The sequence below is a fragment of the Helianthus annuus genome, chromosome 9 (assembly GCF_002127325.2).
Source record: "Helianthus annuus cultivar XRQ/B chromosome 9, HanXRQr2.0-SUNRISE, whole genome shotgun sequence".
Taxonomy (NCBI): Eukaryota; Viridiplantae; Streptophyta; class Magnoliopsida; order Asterales; family Asteraceae; genus Helianthus; species Helianthus annuus.
Genome location: NC_035441.2, coordinates 59,766,777 through 59,778,874, shown reverse-complemented (window position 1 = coordinate 59,778,874; position 12,098 = coordinate 59,766,777). Strand labels below are relative to the sequence as shown.

The following is a 12,098-nucleotide window of genomic DNA, read 5'->3' as shown; positions in this document are numbered from 1 at the left end:
GAGCGTCGATACTACTAAAATACATATATGACGTGAAACACCTCTTGGAACATGTATGGCAGCAACGTCCTTGGGGCACGTAGTCGACTTTATTCGGTGTCGTACTTCCTTCGATCGTGAGACATTCATGAATTCGATAATGAAATCGCAATGGTGATAGCATAGTTATTCGACCAAGTCGAGATACATAATTTTCCAAAAGTGAATTAAAAAAAAATCAAATAAATAGGCGCAAAGGCCACACACGAAAGAGTATGAAGGTTGGGCGAAAGTTGAAATCCTAACCCAATGTCTACCCATTACCTCACAGGTTTCGTTTTTAATGTTTAAGTTTTCTACAGGAAAGAGCCTTTACTCTCATACCATAATTGTAACACCCCAACCCGAATAGGGCTGACGTGTCACTCTTACAGATATCAAAACTAAAAACCAACCCATAACATTAAATGAAAGATCTTAATTACATTTTATTACGTTACTGAAATAAAGAATCTTGGTCAGCAACTTCCTAACGCTCCTCACTGAAATCCCATATTATCCCAGATTACCTGTAAAACAAATAAGACAACCACAAAAAGAAAAATACGGCTGAGCCAAAAGTTGCTCAGTAACGGAGAAATCAACAGTACAAGTAAAGTCATATCAGCGGAAGCAAAACACAACAGAACAGAACTGAGACTGAACTGAAACGGTCATTGACACGATTACTGAAAACAAATGGAGGCACATGACTGATGCAAAAACTGATACACGAACCGATCTGAAATTTTAACGGAAACTAATACGGAAACAAAAGGTAGACGTATACATAACTGCTACCGAACCCAACACAAACCGATTTAGAAAGTAGAAACTGATACATCGTTGACCATGATGTCAAAAGCATTTTATCTTGTATAAACGGACTTATTTTAAAACATCATTTAAATAATCTAGTATTCATACAACAATAAAAAATTCTAACCTATCGTTTGTAAATGAAACGTTTGAACAAATTAAAAAAAAAAAATAGGTTATCATATTCATAGCAAATCATCATTGGAAAAAAAAAGAACTAATTTTCTAACTTTGAAAAGTTATATTATAAAAAATAGAATAATTTAAGTAATCTGGATTTCCGAATGAAACACTTTCGACCATTCCATAAAACGACATGGGAAACAGATCAAAACAAATAGCTAAGCCATAAATACCATTTAAAATCCCATGATCTCTAAAAGAAAATAATTGTCGAACTATTATCTTTAAATACAGGTTTAGATTCAACTTCATATCTTTAATTAATCAATATTCATAAGTTTATTATTTAATCAAAATAACTGTTTTTATAACTTTAGAGAATATTATTTAGTAAACAAAATACTTTAGATAATCTAAGCTTATATGTAGACTAATAAAATGCTAACGAAACTACTAAATCGATTGAGAGATTCGACACGAAATAAAGACAGACCAAACGACAAGAATAGAACAGATTTGAATCAAATACTGAATACATGTACTGATGGATACAAACTAAACGTATAACACCGGATCTAAATCTTAATCAAGACTGATACTGAGAAGAAACTGATACAAACCAGTATAGATACTGAGTCAAAACAGACATGACTAATACATAACAGAATCGGACACTGAACATAGTCAGAAGCATATTTAACCCAATACTGATCGGGAACATAACCATATGCGTACATATATCAGAACAGATACTGAACATAATCGGAAGCATAACCCCTTACATGATCGGAGGCATAATCAGATGCGTACAAAACATATCACACATATCAGAAGAACAGATACTGAACATATTCACATACATAAACATATACTAACTTACACGACAGATATATCAACAAACTAAGTCGTGTAACATGGAAGCACCCAAAGCCATAAACAGAACAGACTGGTACACAGCTAGCTAGTCCATGCACCTATGAGACGGTGAGTGTGGCGTTCACCCATTATTCCATCTCCAGACAAACAAACTCAGACTCAGAACTAAGATCGATCTATACGCCTCTAGTGGCTAAGGTGCTACACAAGCACGAGCTAGAGACGCCGTGAACTTTTATTACACATTGTCACGATAAGTGTCATGCCGTTGACGCCCAAACGATAAGTCAGACATGCTTGGGTGACAAAGTAGAAATACTAAGGCCTTATAAATAATTTAAAGGCAACTAAAAATAATACTAACAGGAACATGCGACCATGAGTACAAATCTGAGGTATGGCATGTTACAACACACTAATAAACAAACAAACAAATACAAACCAACTCCTATAATGTATCACATATCAAACGAATATAGGTACCGAATCATGAAAATAACACTATAAGATGAAGACAATAATCCGTACTACAAAGTACCGGATATGATAAAGAGGAATACTATGACGAGAAGACTAAAGAATTCGTACCACGAGTAATGAACCTAATAAATAAAAGATACTACGATGTAATCGAAACAGAATCCGTAACAACGAGTAACGAAAAATAAAAGTATACTACGATGAAAAGAAAATAGAATCCGAACCAACGAGTGACGAAAAATAAAATTATACTACGATGTAAAGGGTCACGAATCCGTACCTTAAGGCGTAAGTCAGGACTTAACAAAACATTAGCGTCCGACTTGGAAATGCTACAAGACTACCTAGATATGAAATATCTTAAACATCAATATTGTAGCGTTGCTCGAGTTCCGAATATGAGGTCGTCAACGGTTTTCTTTGAAGAATTAGCCGTTGGAATTAAAATTCTTATTTAATAAAATCATATACCGTATGTGTATATGTGCTCATCATAATATGTATGTATAATTCTTATTAACAAACTTCATTTTAACAATATAGTAATAATTCTTATTCTTATTCTTATTCTTATTAATATAATTTCTAATGCTTTTGAATAGTAACTTTGAACCACCACATACGGATAAGCAACCAAACTTGGTAACTTGGTATATCTTTGGTATCGATTTGGTAACGACTTTTGACATTTTCGGTAGCAATTCGGTACCGACTTTTGACATTTTCGGTACGGTTTTTTATCCTCAAATACTGATACCGTACTGGTGCCGTAGCAGGTATATTCGGTACCGGTACCCACTTTTGGGCGGTCTCGGTACCAAGCTCATCCCTAACATCACCTTTGAGCTCATGCCACGTAGCAACGCAAGTATTGCACCGTTTAGATTGCTTTGCATACACGTGGTAAGTAAATTGTATTTCGTTTGAATTAGATTATTTAAAATCGTTTTTAGGACGGAGTAACTATCGTTACTACGTCATTTTTATCTATGTTTTGATATTCGGTATCCGCTTGCCGTTGTCGACACGCGTTTTGCAGACATTAGATCCCTGCCGCAACGCGGGGTCGGAAAATCAACTAGTTCTTATTTATAGGTAAAAAAATACTGATGTTTTGTTATAACATATGTATACGTAATAAAAAAAAAAAACCCTACAAAACTTTCATTTGCATGAAAGTATCATAACTTTCAATAATAAGAAAAACCATTTTTATCTTTTCGAATATAGCTTTAAGCATGAAATTAAGAAAGAGAACCTATCCAACTTCCAAATAGGCTACCATAACCCCATGATCGGACTCAAATGGCTATCAAACCAATGTATGATTTATAGGAAACTTGACATGTTAGTTGGTTAGTTACCTGAATGAAGAATGCGGAGGTCGACCCCGTGACTGTTTATCAGAAAATTTCGGTAGGGCGGAGGTTGATCGAACAAGAGGGTGTCCCGGTGGCTGTTCGTGAATTCGGAGATCTTGGATGACTGAACCAGTGGCCGCAAACGAGAAGCGGCCATGTGCGGCAGCGTGTGGTTTTTGTGCGGCATGAAGGGCGGCGCGTCTGGTTTGCGGAGGCTTGGTGGTGCAGTTGTAAACGGTTGCGGTGCTTAAACTGAACAGAGGTGGCACATGTCGATGGGTGGTTCCACTTCCACAACGTTGTAAAAAGAACACAACGGATCGATCGGTTTCGTAGGGGAAGGCGAACAGAACTAAGTTGCCGATTGCGACGTTTGAACGGGATGGCAGTGGTTAGCGGTCGTGTGGTCCGGTGGCGGCGACGGATGCGGCGATTGCCATGGCTGTTGGCGAGTGGTGGTTCACAGTAACGGAACAGTTGAGGATGGGGTTCGTAAAACAAAAAAAAAAATGTGGGTCAGTGGGTGAAGAAGTTATGTGGGTTTATATCCGCGTATTGATGTTAAAACGAGTTAGATGGAAATCAAATTCCGAATTTCACGGGATTTGTTTCTTATGCAGTGAAATTTGCGATTCAAATTTAGAGAAGATATTCAGACTATATTTGAATTAATTGAAATTTTCAATACACATCCCTAGGTTTAAGGCCAAGTACAAAATGAATCATTTAGTTAACTATACTATTTAATAGACTTTAATCTATTATAATTCAATTGAATTGAGTATAAACAAATGTGTACGTAAATTACTTACTAGCATTTACCTATCAACTCATATCTAAACATATAAGGTTCGTTTAATGCAAGCTAATTATTTGTCGCTTCCATATTAAATTCGGTTAACAAAGACATGTTTAATCAGTATTTATTACTTTAGGGTTTTCTATTTTTTTTTTCAAGTATTACAAAGCCGATTCTCACCAGAAAAACCAGACAAGCCGGAGATTCGCCATCGCCGTCACGGCGCTGCCGCCACCGGTTACTCCTTTCGCCCGGTTCCTCCTTTCTCTTGCATTCTCTCTCTCTCTCACTACGTCTCTCTCTCACCTGCTAGGCAACCACGCCGACGCCGCCACGCACCACCACGCGCCACCGTGAACGGCGGCGCCGGCCCTCGTTCTTCTTCCGTTCTCTCCCTCCTTCCGCTTCACTCTCTCTCCTCTACCAATTCATCTTTCTCTCTCTATCTGTTGCTCACCACCACCCGACAGTGGTGGTTGTGGTGGTGGTGATCCGACTTGCTGCTCGGAGGAGGGTGTCTGGTCGGAGAAGCAGCACCGGTTTCACCGGTTCACCGATCACCGGACTGGGAAACGGGGGAGGAGGGTGAGCCGAGAGATGTGTGTTGTGTCTGTGTTTGTATCGAGAGAGAGAGGGTGTTGAAGATAAGTATGCATATTTTGGTTTGTGTGGTATCAGACAAAAATAAAAAGGGGATGAGAGGAATAGTGTGTGTTCTGTTTGTATTGGAATCGAGAGGGGTGAGAGGAGATGAAAGGCATGTTCTCTATTTGTGTGTGTAACCGTGAAGGAGAAGACAGACTTTAAGTCTGCGGGTTCTTGTATATATGTTGTGAATGAAAGGTGATACACACCCTTATTTTATAGAGATAACAAAATCTTATAAATCTTGTGTGTTCTAAACTTTTGGGACAACAATCTTTTATAAGGATTTTGTTTAGATTTTTGGCAAGATTTTATAAGATATTTAAGAGATTTTGAATAGATTTTTAAGAAAAGTCTTGTAGAAAAATCTAATATATTATGTGTAGGTTTAGGCTTGTGTGTTTTGGGCTTGGGCCCAGAGCCCACAAGCCCATCTCATGTGTAAGCGGTTCAGTAATTCCTGATATCGCAACCCATGAGCATAAAATATTCGTGTAACATCCATATTTGTCAGCGTTGTCAGTATTTCATACGGTTTCAGTTTGTTGTCGCGTAGTATTCAGCAGGTTTCTCTATAAACCACCGTTTGCGCACTGTAAAGTCGGATAACATTCCTAGGCACTCTAAAGGCCTAATTAAGTTAATTTGCGTCTTAAACACTATTTATTATCGTATTAATCGCCTGTTAATCACGTAATTAAGGGCGTAAATTACCGGTTGTCACAAAAATGCTCGAAAACAGCCCAGTTTTGGATATTTAAGTTGAAATGACATAAGTTATAATTTGCGTATCTAAATGTTAAGTATGTTATCTGAGGAAAAGTATATATATCTCTTGATTACTAAACTTTGTGCTAGACGTATGTGGTATGTATAATCCGTGCTAGTATATTAGGACATGCAAATACACATACAACATATTAAGACAAAATACATAATTCGGGTGCAAAGTGCAAAATACAAAATACTTATATTTATTTTCGGGAAAATAATATAAGTAAGACACTTAGTTAAGAATATAACTTAATTTTAATAAAAAATACGTACACAAAAGATAGTGACTTGTACTTGTGCGACACAAGTCTAGTGACTAACGTTAATAAAACACGTTTAGGTCACGACGCTAGCAAAGCAAATCCGGTGAAGTTCACGACGCAAGGAACACAAAGTTGTGAGTTCATGCTCCCCCTTTTCTTTAACTGTTTTTTGTTTTATAACTCTCGGGGGTGAAATACATGTTACAAATATTACAATTTTTACAAGTGGTAAAAATACAAGAAGCACTCTTGGTGAGAACGAGTACCAAGTGCAATACGAATTGAGAATACAAAAATACGAGAAGCACACTTGGTGAGAACGAGAACCGAGTATGATGTGCTTTAAGAAATGCCTAGAAAATTCTAGATCATGTAAGCATAGACTTAATACTAAAAATGCCATAAAGTCTTGGTGAAAACTACTACCAAGCCATTAAAAACATTTAGTAATTAGGGACGAGGGTTAGATCTAACGTGTCACACCCCCAAAATCCACCCGCGGAGTACCACCGCTTGGAGGCGTGACGCGACCAGGATCAAGCCATCAATCATATCAAACCTAGCATTTAATAATAATAAAAGTAATTAATGTAGTTCATCATGACATGATTGACGTTTCAAAACCAAACATTGTTTTAAGCAGCGGAAGCATAGTAATGTAAACTCAAAATAGTTATAAGTTCAAGTATCGTTCATGATCCACATCCCACAACGACCTGCTCCTCCCTTGTGCAAGCTCCATAGGTTACCTAAGGCCCTGCAAGGCATGCAGCAAATAATCAACAAACTAGTTGAGCGAGTTCACAGAAAGTAAGTTCGTAACAGTATGCGTAAGTTCATCTAGTGGGGGCTTCCCATACAGGTATTTACTATTGGTGAGGGATTCTCACGATTTTCCTTAACAATGGGGGTTTCCCATTGTGGTACTTACTAGACTAGTGCAACCATGTGTTCTTCTTAAACCGAGAACAGGAATACGTACTGGGTCACGTAGGCTTTACGTGACGTGCCCTTCCCCGAGGACAGTGGTACGCGAGGGGCTACGTAGGCTTTACGCAGCGTGTCCTTCCGACCCGGAAGACAGTAGATGGTATTGGGTTACGTAGGATTTACGTAACGTGTCCTCCCGACCCGGGAGACAAATGGCAATTACTGGGTTACGTAGGCTTTACGTAACGTGTCCTGACTAACCTGAGGACGATGGTCTATAGTCTAGTGATTGCGTAAGTACGAGTAATCATATCATATCAACATTCCAACCCAATTCCCAACCCGGGAATCCCATGCCTTGGCTGTGTGAACTCACCTTGGATTGCTCGGCAGATACACAAAGAGTGCAGGTAAGCTAGTAAATGGTCAACCACGTCCTATCATGGTTATTATACAAGTCAGGTTTTGACTAAGGTAAAACACATATGCATCGCATAAGCTAACACGTTTCTATCACGAATATGTCATGGCAACATTTGACAGTCAAGCAATACAACTCGTACGGTTTAAACAAGTAGGCCCAATACTAACCGGCCCCACCTGTTGTGCGAATTCCCATAAAGCCCGGCCCAAATAATCATAGTAGCCCAATCATCAATTATGAAAACAAGTCCAAATACTTGGCCCAATTAATTGGGCCCGTGATAGTGCAAGGTCCAAACAGTGTGTGCGAGCATAACAGGCCTCGAGTCGCAACCAACGATCTCGAGTCGCAACAGGGTTACGAGTCGCAACAGCAGGTCACGGCTCGTCATGGTTCGGTTACGAGTCGCAGCGGGACTCGCAACCATGGTTTCGGCTGATGACATTGTGTGGTTTCGAGTCGGGATCATGAGGTCTCGACTCGCAATCTGTGTCGCAACCAAGTGTGTAACTGACTTCCTGATTTCCTTAATTATTAACAACATCTACTCCGTGATTTCAGCAAACATATTCAGCAGTTTCGGAAACAGATCAAACACCGAAAAATAACAGTTTCATAGCAATCTTCAAACATGTTCATATACCTAAACATATCAGCCTTGATAACAAACAATCAGATCATCAAAACAACCTAAACCGAATCATGCAAAACGTGTTGATTAACAATCCATAACAGCCGATTAGCAACACTCAATCTACTATCATCATACAAATAATCCGAATATATACATTATATGATATAGTGGCCGATTAGCATCTATTATGTTTTAGATTATTTTCACAACATCTGATTCAATACATGCTAGTCGATTCTATGTCAAGTAACCATGTATCATTTAACAAGATCAATCATGATAACCAAAAATCCTATTCATCATGCATGACTATAACATCAAAACGTTAACCACAATTAATTAATCATACTAACCGATTCAAGAAGAGTGTAGGGTTCGGTCCGAATGAGAGATACTCTTGCCGTCGGGTTCCAATCCAACCGAGAGAGGGAGACGAGAGAGAGAAGTAGGGTTGCGTGTGAGTGTTTTGGTAACAATGAGGGAACAAAACCTCCTAACTTGGTTTAGTGTTTGCGAGTGGAAAGTGGGCCGAGCCCAACTCGGCTATCTAATGAGATCCGGTTTCAAGGAGTGGCCCGAATGGCTTGTGTGACCGGTTGTAATGTGTGGTTTGGGTTCGGTTCGATTAACATACAAACATATATCACACAATGCACATAATATCATACGTAATCACATAATTATATAATCAAGTTCACATAAGTACGAAACGTCATAACATTCATTAACTCAAAGTGTCATAGGTACGTAATGTTACATAAGAGTAGGTCTAAGGTTCGAGTTGTCACATTATCCCCAACTAATTAGAAATTTCGTCCCGAAATTTGGTATGCACTCACTGAGGAAGCTGGGTAAACTGTATTGTTCACTGATTTTCCTGGGGTGTCACATCCTCCCCCCGTTGATCTGGAATTTCGTCCCGAAATTCCGAAGTAGTAGCTTCAGTCTCAGCAGTGGTTGCATTGGTTTCGAATAACTGGGGGTACTTTTCTGTCATCTGATCTTCACGTTCCCAGGTGTACTCTGGGCCACGTCGGGAGTTCCAACGAACTCGAACAAGAGGGATTCTCTTGTGTTTGAGGACCTTCACATCCCGGTCCGTGATTTCTACAGGTTCCTCGACGAACTGCAACCGCTCGTCGATAGTGAGTTCCTTAAAAGGAATGATGAGGGTTTCATCTGATAGGCACTTCTTTAAATTCGACACATGAAAGACATTGTGAACTGCCCCGAGTTCAGCTGGTAGGTTCAATCTGTAGGCTACTGGGCCTATTCTTTCTATAATCTCGAATGGTCCGACATATCGCGGATTGAGTTTACCCCGTTTGCCAAAACGTACTACACCCTTCCAGGGTGAAACTTTCAACAATACCCGGTCCCCGACCTGAAATTCCAAAGGCTTTTTACGCTTATCCGCGTAGGCTTTCTGACGGTCGCGCGCTGCCGCCATACGTTGTCGAATTTGCGCAATCTTTTCTGTGGCGTCCACAACAATCTCTGGACCCGTAATCTGACTATCTCCCACCTCTGCCCAACAGAGAGGTGACCGGCATTTACGCCCGTACAATGCCTCGAATGGAGCGGCTTGTATGCTGGTGTGATAACTATTATTATATGAAAACTCCACCAAAGGGAGATGTTTTTCCCAACCGTTGCCGAAATCGATAACGCATGCCCGAAGCATGTCTTCGAGGGTTTGGATCGTTCGCTCAGACTGTCCATCTGTCTGAGGGTGATAAGCTGTGCTCATGTCTAATCGAGAGCCGAAGGATTTGTGCATTGCTTGCCATAGCTCTGACGTGAATCGTGCATCGCGATCCGAAATAATAGATATGGGCACCCCGTGCCTTGAAACGACTTCTTTAAGATAGATGTCTGCGAGAGTGGTGAACTTATCCGTTTCCTTTATCGCTAGGAAGTGTGCAGACTTGGTGAGTCGATCCACGATCACCCATATGGTATCGTTCCCACGCTGAGATCTTGGTAAGCCTGTAACAAAATCCATGGAAATTTCTTCCCATTTCCACTGTGGTATTCTAGGCTGCTGAAGCAGACCAGCGGGTTTCTGATATTCAACCTTGACCCTTGCACAGGTCAAGCATTTGCCGACATAGGTGGCGATGTGAGCTTTCATACTTGGCCACCAGTATGTTGTTTTGATATCGTGGTACATTTTATCCGACCCTGGATGTACCGAATAACGAGACTTGTGTGCTTCATCCATCACAAGTTCGCGTAGACCGCCATAAAGTGGGACCCAAATACGCCCCGTTACATAGTAGGCGCCGTCTTCCTTTAGTTCCATTCGTTGTCGTGAGCCGCGTAAGGCTTCAGCCTTGACGTTTTCGGGTTTCAGTGCTTCTATCTGAGCAGATCGTATCTGAGCAGGAAGACTAGATTGAATCGTAAGCTGTAGCGCTCGCACGCGCTTCGGTAAATTGTCCTTTCGACTAAGGGCGTCAGCCACAACATTAGCCTTGCCTGGATGGTACTTGATAGCGCATTCGTAATCGTTAAGCAACTCGACCCATCGTCGTTGACGCATGTTCAATTCCTTTTGCTTGAAAATATGCTCGAGACTCCTGTGATCGGTGTAAATCGTGCACTTGGTACCGTACAGGAAGTGTCGCCATATCTTAAGCGCGAAAACAACAGCTCCCAGCTCTAAATCGTGCGTCGTGTAGTTCCGCTCATGAACCTTTAATTGACGAGAGGCGTAGGCAATAACTTTATCCCGCTGCATCAATACGCAACCCATACCCTGTATTGATGCGTCACAATATACTACAAAGTCATCCGTGCCTTCTGGCAATGAGAGAATAGGTGCGCTGCAAAGTCTATCCTTTAGGTACTGAAAAGCAGTCTCCTGGGGCTCTCCCCAGCGATAAACGACACCCTTCTGTGTCAGCAGTGTGAGCGGTTGAGCGATCTTGGAGAAGTCTTTGATGAACCGCCGATAATAACCTGCCAAACCCAAGAATTGGCGTATTTCTGTCGGTGTACGCGGTGCAGGCCAGTTTCTGATCGAATCTACCTTAGATGGATCGACATGGATCCCATCCCTGTTCACCACATGGCCTAAGAAGTGGACTTCACGAAGCCAGAAGTCGCATTTAGAAAGCTTGGCGTACAGCTGTTCCTTTCGAAGGAGTTCCAAAATAAGGCGAAGATGCTGTTCGTGTTCCTCCTGACTCTTGGAGTAAATCAAAATATCGTCGATGAATACTATGACGAACTTGTCAAGATAGGGTTTACATACCCTGTTCATAAGGTCCTTAAATACAGCAGGCGCGTTCGTTAACCCAAATGGCATGACGAGAAACTCGTAGTGACCGTAACGAGTTCTGAAGGCTGTCTTGGAGACGTCCTCATCCCGGACTCTCAACTGATGGTACCCTGACCTCAAGTCTATCTTGGAATAGTAACTCGACCCTTGCAACTGGTCGAATAAGTCGTCGATGCGCGGAAGAGGATAACGGTTCTTCACCGTCACCTTGTTGAGTTCACGGTAGTCGATGCACATCCTAAACGTACCGTCTTTCTTTCTCACGAAGAGTACTGGAGCTCCCCAAGGCGAAGAGCTTGGACGTATGAAACCCTTTTCCAAGAGCTCTTGCAGCTGCTTTGACAGTTCTTCCAATTCTGATGGAGCTAAACGATATGGTGCGCGAGCTATGGGCGCTGCTCCTGGAGCGAGCTCGATCTGAAATTCGACCTGACGATGAGGCGGTAATCCAGGTAAGTCTTCAGGAAATACCTGAGGAAAGTCACGTACGACTGGTATATCCTCCAGTCTCTTTTCTTTCGTCGATGCATCCGAAACAAGAGCCAAAATGGCTGTGTGCCCTTTACGTAAGCATTTCTGAGCCTTCATGAAAGAGATGATACCAACCACTGCACCACTCTTGTCGCCTTGTACTTCGAGAGGTTCTTGACCCGAACGAGGAATGCG

The 12,098-nt window shown here is 41.1% G+C and overlaps 1 long non-coding RNA gene across 1 annotated transcript; it reads right to left on the bottom strand.

Annotated features, from left to right (window-relative positions):
* Positions 1–304: 304 nt before the first annotated feature.
* On the bottom strand, positions 305–4,153 carry LOC110874383. The gene is made up of 3 exons (XR_002555902.2): positions 3,681–4,153; positions 2,597–2,660; positions 305–548 (listed from the first exon to the last, which is right to left on the bottom strand). It is a non-coding gene; the product is annotated as an uncharacterized LOC110874383 (long non-coding RNA).
* Between the last annotated feature and the right edge of the window lie 7,945 nt (positions 4,154–12,098).